Source organism: Schistocerca gregaria, unplaced genomic scaffold (assembly GCF_023897955.1).
Source record: "Schistocerca gregaria isolate iqSchGreg1 unplaced genomic scaffold, iqSchGreg1.2 ptg000387l, whole genome shotgun sequence".
Taxonomy (NCBI): domain Eukaryota; kingdom Metazoa; phylum Arthropoda; class Insecta; order Orthoptera; family Acrididae; genus Schistocerca; species Schistocerca gregaria.
In genome coordinates, this window is record NW_026061829.1 from 3,748,217 (window position 1) to 3,757,636 (window position 9,420).

Below are 9,420 nucleotides of genomic sequence, written 5' to 3' on the forward strand. Positions count from 1 at the left end.
ACTACATATGAACACTTTTCACATTCTCCTGTGCAAATCGGCTGCTAGTCCTCCTTTTATGCAGAATCATAAGGTCATAGCTCATGTCCAAGGCACCAAAGCCAGCTAGAAAGTCAATAATCGATACCTAAAACTTGAATTGTACTACTTCTTACTGGCTGTTACATTAACTTAGAAGCTTCATCTGTGTTCTACTGTGGTGCTTTTACTGTCTCCGCATACCGCAGCACGCGACATAGCTTTGCAGACGATAAGTACAACCGTTTCAGAGAGAAGAGCGGCCAATGTGACGATCTGGCTTTAAGTCGATTCGATAACAAATGACGAAAACGGACGGATGTCTCAGGTTTTTACTTCATATGAACACTTTTCACATTCTCCCATGCAACTCCGCTGCTAATCCTCCTTTCATGCAGAATCTAAAGGTCCTAGCTCATGTCCAAGGCACCAAAGCCAGCTAAAAAGTCAATAATCGATACCTAAAACTTGAATTGTACTACTACTTACTGGCTATTACATCAACTTAGAAGCTTCATCTGTGTTCTACTATGGTGCTTTTACTGTCTCCGCATACCGCAGCACGCGACATAGCTTTGCAGACGATAAGTACAACCGTTTCAGAGAGAAGAGCGGCCAATGTGACGATCTGGCTTTAAGTCGATTCGATAACAAATGACGAAAACTGACGTGTTTCTCAGGTTTTTACTACATATGAACACTTTTCACATTCTCCCGTGCAAATAAGCTGCTAGTCCTCCTTTCATGCAGAATGTTAAGGTCCTAGCTCATGTCGAGGGCACCAAAGCCAGCTATAAAGTCTTAAACCATACCTAAAACTTGAATTATACTACTTTTTCCTGGCTATTACATCAACTTAGAAGCTTCATCTGTGTTCTACTATGGTGCTTTTAGTGTTTCAGAATACCGCAGCACGCGACATAGCTTTGCAGACGATAAGTACAACCGTTTCAGAGAGAATAGCGGCCAATGTGACGATCTGGCTTTAAGTCGATTCGATAACAAATGACGAAAACGTACGGATTTCTAGGTTTTTACTACATATGAACACTTTTCATATTCTCCCGTGCAACTCCGCTGCTAATCCTTCTTTCATGCACAATCTTAAGGTCCTAGCTCATGTCCAACGCACCAATGCCATCTAAAAAGTCAATAATCGATACCTAAAACTTGGATTGTACTATATCTTACTGGCTATTACATCAACTTAGAAGCTTCATCTGTGTTCTACTATGGTGCTTTTACTGTCTCCGCATATCGCAGAGCGCGACATAGCTTTGCAGACGAGAAGTACAACCGTTTCAGAGAGAAGAGCGGCCAATGTGACGATCTGGCTTTAAGTCGATTCGATAACAAATGACGAAAACGGACGGATGTCTCAGGTTTTTACTACATATGAACACTTTTCGCATTCTCCAGTGCAACTCGGCTTCTAGTCCTCCTTTCTTGAAGAATTTTAAGGTCCTAGCTCATGTCCAAGGTACCAAAGCCAGCTAAAAAGTCAATAATCGATACCTAAAACTTGAATTGTACTACTTCTTACTGGCTATTACATCAACTTAGAAGCTTCATCTGTGTTCTACTATGGTGCTTTTAGTGTCTCCGCATACCGCAGCACGCGACATAGCTTTGCAGACGAGAAGTACAACCGTTTCAGAGAGAAGAGCGGCCAATGTGACGATCTGGCTATAAATCGATTCGATAACAAATGGCGAAAACGGACGTATTTCTCTTGTTTTTACTACATATGAACACTTTTCACATTCTCCCGTGCAACTCGGCTGCTAGTCCTCCTTTCATGCAGAATCTTAAGGTCCTAGCTCATGTCCAAGGCCCAAAGACAGCTAAAAAGTCAATAATCGATACATAAAACTTGAATTGTACTACTTCTTACTGGCTATTACATCAACTTAGAAGCTTCATCTGTGTTCTACTATGGTTCTTTTACTGTCTCCGCATACCGCAGCACGCAACATAGCTTTTCAGACGAGAAGTACAACCGTTTCAGAGAGAAGAGCGGCCAATGTGACGATCTGGCTTTAAGTCGTTTCGATAACAAATGACGAAAACGGACGGATTTATCAGGTTTTTACTACATATGAACACTTTTCACATTCTCCTGTGCAAATTGGCTGCTAGTCCTCCTTTCATGCAGAATGTTAAGGTCCGAGCTCATTTCCAAGGCACTAAAGCCAGCTAAAAAGTCTATAATCGATACCTAAAACTTGAATTGTACTACTTCTTACTGGCTATTACATCAACTTAGAAGCTTCATCTGTCTTATACTATGGTGCTTTTACTGTCTCCGCATACCGCAGCACGCGACATAGCTTTGCACACGATACTTACAACCGTTTCAGAGAGAAGAGCGGCCAATGTGACGATCTGGCTTTAAGTCGTTTCGATAACAAATGACGAAAACGGACGGATTTATCAGGTTTTTACTACATATGAACACTTTTCACATTCTCCTGTGCAAATTGGCTGCTAGTCCTCCTTTCATGCAGAATGTTAAGGTCCTGGCTCATGTCCAAGGCACCAAGCCAGCTATAAAGTCAATAATCGATACCTAAAACTTGAATTGTACTACTTCTTACTGGCTATTACATCAACTTAGAAGCTTTATCTGTGTTGTACTATGGTGCTTTTTGTGTCTCAGAATACCGCAGCACGCGACATAGCTTTGCATACGATAAGTACAACCGTTTCAGAGAGAAGAGCGGCCAATGTGACGATCTGGCTTTAAGTCGATTCGATAACAAATGACGAAAACGGACGGATTTCTAAGTTTTTACTACATATGAGCACTTTTCATATTCTCCCGTGCAACTCCGCTGCTAATTTCCTTTCATGCAGAATCTTAAGGACCTAGCTCATGTCCAAGGCACCAAAGCCAGCTAAAGAGTCAATAATCAATACCTAAAACTTGAATTGTACTACTTCTTACTGGCTATTACATCAACTTAGAAGCTTCATGTGTGTTCTACTATGGTGATTTTAGTGTCTCCGCATACCGCAGCACGCGACATAGCTTTGCAGACGATAAGTACAACCGTTTCAGAGAGAAGAGCGGCCAATGTGACGATCTGGCTTTAAGTCGATTCGATAACAAATGACGAAAACTGACGTGTTTCTCAGGTTTTTACTACATATGAACACTTTTCACATTCTCCCGTGCAAATAAGCTGCTAGTCCTCCTTTCATGCAGAATGTTAAGGTCCTAGCTCATGTCGAGGGCACCAAAGCCAGCTATAAAGTCTTAAACCATACCTAAAACTTGAATTATACTACTTTTTCCTGGCTATTACATCAACTTAGAAGCTTCATCTGTGTTCTACTATGGTGCTTTTAGTGTTTCAGAATACCGCAGCACGCGACATAGCTTTGCAGACGATAAGTACAACCGTTTCAGAGAGAATAGCGGCCAATGTGACGATCTGGCTTTAAGTCGATTCGATAACAAATGACGAAAACGTACGGATTTCTAGGTTTTTACTACATATGAACACTTTTCATATTCTCCAGTGCAACTCCGCTGCTAATCCTTCTTTCATGCACAATCTTAAGGTCCTAGCTCATGTCCAACGCACCAATGCCATCTAAAAAGTCAATAATCGATACCTAAAACTTGGATTGTACTATATCTTACTGGCTATTACATCAACTTAGAAGCTTCATCTGTGTTCTACTATGGTGCTTTTACTGTCTCCGCATATCGCAGAGCGCGACATAGCTTTGCAGACGATAAGTACAACCGTTTCAGAGAGAAGAGCGGCCAATGTGACGATCTGGCTTTAAGTCGATTCGATAACAAATGACGAAAACGGACGGATGTCTCAGGTTTTTACTACATATGAACACTTTTCACATTCTCCCGTGCAACTCGGCTTCTAGTCCTCCTTTCTTGAAGAATTTTAAGGTCCTAGCTCATGTCCAAGGTACCAAAGCCAGCTAAAAAGTCAATAATCGATACCTAAAACTTGAATTGTACTACTTCTTACTGGCTATTACATCAACTTAGAAGCTTCATCTGTGTTCTACTATGGTGCTTTTAGTGTCTCCGCATACCGCAGCACGCGACATAGCTTTGCAGACGAGAAGTACAACCGTTTCAGAGAGAAGAGCGGCCAATGTGACGATCTGGCTATAAATCGATTCGATAACAAATGGCGAAAACGGACGTATTTCTCTTGTTTTTACTACATATGAACACTTTTCACATTCTCCCGTGCAACTCGGCTGCTAGTCCTCCTTTCATGCAGAATCTTAAGGTCCTAGCTCATGTCCAAGGCACCAAAGACAGCTAAAAAGTCAATAATCGATACATAAAACTTGAATTGTACTACTTCTTACTGGCTATTACATCAACTTAGAAGCTTCATCTGTGTTCTACTATGGTTCTTTTACTGTCTCCGCATACCGCAGCACGCAACATAGCTTTTCAGACGAGAAGTACAACCGTTTCAGAGAGAAGAGCGGCCAGTTTGACGATCTGGCTGAAAGTCGATTCGATAACAAAAGACGAAAACGGACAAATGTCTCAGGTTTTTACTACATATGAATACTTTTCACATTCTCCCGTGCAACTCGGCTGCTAGTCCTCCTTTAATGCAGAAAACTAAGGTCCTGTCTCATGTCCAAGGCACCAAAGCCAGCTAAAAAGTCAATAATCGATACCTAAAACTTGAATTGGACTACTTCTTTCTGAGTATTACATCAACTTAGAAGCTTCATCTGTCTTATACTATGGTGCTTTTACTGTCTCCGCATACCGCAGCACGCGACATAGCTTTGCACACGATACGTACAACCGTTTCAGAGAGAAGAGCGGCCAATGTGACGATCTGGCTTTAAGTCGTTTCGATAACAAATGACGAAAACGGACGGATTTATCAGGTTTTTACTACATATGAACACTTTTCACATTCTCCTGTGCAAATTGGCTGCTAGTCCTCCTTTCATGCAGAATGTTAAGGTCCTGGCTCATGTCCAAGGCACCAAGCCAGCTATAAAGTCAATAATCGATACCTAAAACTTGAATTGTACTACTTCTTACTGGCTATTACATCAACTTAGAAGCTTTATCTGTGTTGTACTATGGTGCTTTTTGTGTCTCAGAATACCGCAGCACGCGACATAGCTTTGCATACGATAAGTACAACCGTTTCAGTGAGAAGAGCGGCCAATGTGACGATCTGGCTTTAAGTCGATTCGATAACAAATGACGAAAACGGACGGATTTCTAGGTTTTTACTACATATGAGCACTTTTCATATTCTCCCGTGCAACTCCGCTGCTAATTTCCTTTCATGCAGAATCTTAAGGACCTAGCTCATGTCCAAGGCACCAAAGCCAGCTAAAGAGTCAATAATCAATACCTAAAACTTGAATTGTACTACTTCTTACTGGCTATTACATCAACTTAGAAGCTTCATGTGTGTTCTACTATGGTGATTTTAGTGTCTCCGCATACCGCAGCACGCGACATAGCTTTGCAGACGATAAGTACAACCGTTTCAGAGAGAAGAGCGGCCAATGTGACGATCTGGCTTTAAGTCGATTCGATAACAAATGACGAAAACGGACGGATTTCTCAGGTTAATACTACATATGAACACTTTTCACATTCTCCCGTGCAAATCGGCTGCTAGTCCTCCTTTCATGCAGAATCATAAGGTCCTAGCTCATGTCCAAGGCACCAAAGCCAGCTAAAAAGTCAATAATCGATACCTAAAACTTGAATTGTACTACTTCTTACTGGCTATTACATCAACTTAGAAGCTTCATCTGTGTTCTATTATGCTGCTTTTAGTGTCTCCGCATACCGCAGCACGCGACATAGCTACGAAATCGATTAGTACAACCGTTTCAGAGAGAAGAGCGGCCAATGTGACGATCTGGCTTTAAGTCGATTCGATAACAAATGACGAAAACTGACGTGTTTCTCAGGTTTTTACTACATATGAACACTTTTCACATTCTCCCGTGCAAATAAGCTGCTAGTCCTCCTTTCATGCAGAATGTTCAGGTCCTAGCTCATGTCGAGGGCACCAAAGCCAGCTATAAAGTCTTAAACCATACCTAAAACTTGAATTATACTACTTTTTCCTGGCTATTACATCAACTTAGAAGCTTCATCTGTGTTCTACTATGGTGCTTTTAGTGTTTCAGAATACCGCAGCACGCGACATAGCTTTGCAGACGATAAGTACAACCGTTTCAGAGAGAAGAGCGGCCAATGTGACGATCTGGCTTTAAGTCGATTCGATAACAAATGACGAAAACGGACGGATGTCTCAGGTTTTTACTTCATATGAACACTTTTCACATTCTCCCGTGCAACTCCGTTGCTAATCCTCCTTTCATGCAGAATCTAAAGGTCCTAGCTCATGTCCAAGGCACCAAAGCCAGCTAAAAAGTCAATAATCGATACCTAAAACTTGAATTGTACTACTACTTACTGGCTATTACATCAACTTAGAAGCTTCATCTGTGTTCTACTATGGTGCTTTTACTGTCTCCGCATACCGCAGCACGCGACATAGCTTTGCAGACGATAAGTACAACCGTTTCAGAGAGAAGAGCGGCCAATGTGACGATCTGGCTCTAAGTCGATTTGATAACAAATGACGAAAACGGACGGATGTCTCAGGTTTTTAGTTCATATGAACACTTCTCACATTCTCCCGTGCAACTCCGCTGCTAATCCTCCTTTCATGCAGAATCTAAAGGTCCTAGCTCATGTCCAAGGCACCAAAGCCAGCTAAAAAGTCAATAATCGATACCTAAAACTTGAATTGTACTACTACTTACTGGCTATTACATCAACTTAGAAGCTTCATCTGTGTTCTACTATGGTGATTTTAATGTCTCCGCATACCGCAGCACGCGACATAGCTTTGCAGACGATAAGTAGAACCGTTTCAGAGAGAAGAGCGGCCAATGTGACGATCTGGCTTTAAGTCGATTCGATAACAAATGACGAAAACGGACGGATTCTCAGGTTTTTACTACATATGAACACTTTTCACATTCTCCCGTGCAACTCGGCTGCTAGTCCTCCTTTCATGAAAAATGTTAAGTTCCTAGCTCATGTCCAAGGCACCAAAGAAGGGTAAAAAGTCAATAACCGATACCTAAAACTTTAATTGTACTACTTCTTACTGGCTGTTACATCAACTTAGAAGCTTCATCTGTGTTCTACTATGGTGCTTTTAGTGTGTCCGCATACCGCAGCACGCGACATAGCTTTGCAGACGATAGGTACAACTTTTTCAGAGAGAAGGGCGGCCAATGTGACGATCTGGCTTTAAGTCGATTCGATAACACATGACGAAAACGGGCGGATTTCTCATGTTTTTACTACATATGAACACATTTCACATTCTCCCGTGCAACTCGGCTGCTAGTCCTCCTTTCATGCAGAATGTTAAGGTCCGAGCTCATTTCCAAGGCACTAAAGCCAGCTAAAAAGTCTATAATCGATACCTAAAACTTGAATTGTACTACTTCTTACTGGCTATTACATCAACTTAGAAGCTTCATCTGTGTTCTATTATGCTGCTTTTAGTGTCTCCGCATACCGCAGCACGCGACATAGCTACGAAATCGATTAGTACAACCGTCTCAGAGAGAAGAGCGGCCAATGTGACGATCTGGCTTTAAGTCGATTCGATAACAAATGACGAAAACTGACGTGTTTCTCAGGTTTTTACTACATATGAACACTTTTCACATTCTCCCGTGCAAATAAGCTGCTAGTCCTCCTTTCATGCAGAATGTTAAGGTCCTAGCTCATGTCGAGGTCACCTTAGCCAGCTATAAAGTCTTAAACCATACCTAAAACTTGAATTATACTACATTTTCCTGGCTATTACATCAACTTAGAAGCTTCATCTGTGTTCTACTTTGGTGCTTTTAGTGTTTCAGAATACCGCAGCACGCGACATAGCTTTGCAGACGATAAGTACAACCGTTTCAGAGAGAATAGCGGCCAATGTGACGATCTGGCTTTAAGTCGATTCGATAACAAATGACGAAAACGTACGGATTTCTAGGTTTTTACTACATATGAACACTTTTCATATTCTCCCGTGCAACTCCGCTGCTAATCCTTCTTTCATGCACAATCTTAACTTCCTAGCTCATGTCCAACGCACCAATGCCATCTAAAAAGTCAATAATCGATACCTAAAACTTGGATTGTACTATATCTTACTGGCTATTACATCAACTTAGAAGCTTCATCTGTGTTCTACTATGGTGCTTTTACTGTCTCCGCATATCGCAGAGCGCGACATAGCTTTGCAGACGAGTAGTACAACCGTTTCAGAGAGAAGAGCGGCCAATGTGACGATCTGGCCTTAAGTCGATTCGATAACAAATGACGAAAACGGACGGATGTCTCAGGTTTTTACTACATATGAACACTTTTCACATTCTCCCGTGCAACTCGGCTTCTAGTCCTCCTTTCTTGCAGAATTTTAAGGTCCTAGCTCATGTCCAAGGTACCAAAGCGAGCTAAAAAGTCAATAATCGATACCTAAAACTTGAATTGTACTACTTCTTACTGGCTATTACATCAACTTAGAAGCTTCATCTGTGTTCTACTATGGTGCTTTTAGTGTTTCCGCATACCGCAGCACGCGACATAGCTTTGCAGACGATAAGTACAACCGTTTCAGAGAGAAGAGCGGCCAATGTGACGATCTGGCTATAAATCGATTCGATAACAAATGGCGAAAACGGACGTATTTCTCATGTTTTTACTACATATGAATACTTTTCACATTCTCCCGTGCAACTCGGCTGCTAGTCCTCCTTTAATGCAGAAACCTAAGGTCCTGTCTCATGTCCAAGGCACCAAAGCCAGCTAAAAAGTCAATAATCGATACCTAAAACTTGAATTGGACTACTTCTTACTGAGTATTACATCAACCTAGAAGCTTCATCTGTCTTCTACTATGGTGCTTTTACTGTCTCCGCATACCGCAGCACGCGACATAGCTACGAAATCGATTAGTACAACCGTCTCAGAGAGAAGAGCGGCCAATGTGACGATCTGGCTTTAAGTCGATTCGATAACAAATGACGAAAACTGACGTGTTTCTCAGGTTTTTACTACATATGAACACTTTTCACATTCTCCCGTGCAAATAAGCTGCTAGTCCTCCTTTCATGCAGAATGTTAAGGTCCTAGCTCATGTCGAGGTCACCTTAGCCAGCTATAAAGTCTTAAACCATACCTAAAACTTGAATTATACTACATTTTCCTGGCTATTACATCAACTTAGAAGCTTCATCTGTGTTCTACTTTGGTGCTTTTAGTGTTTCAGAATACCGCAGCACGCGACATAGCTTTGCAGACGATAAGTACAACCGTTTCAGAGAGAAGAGCGGCCA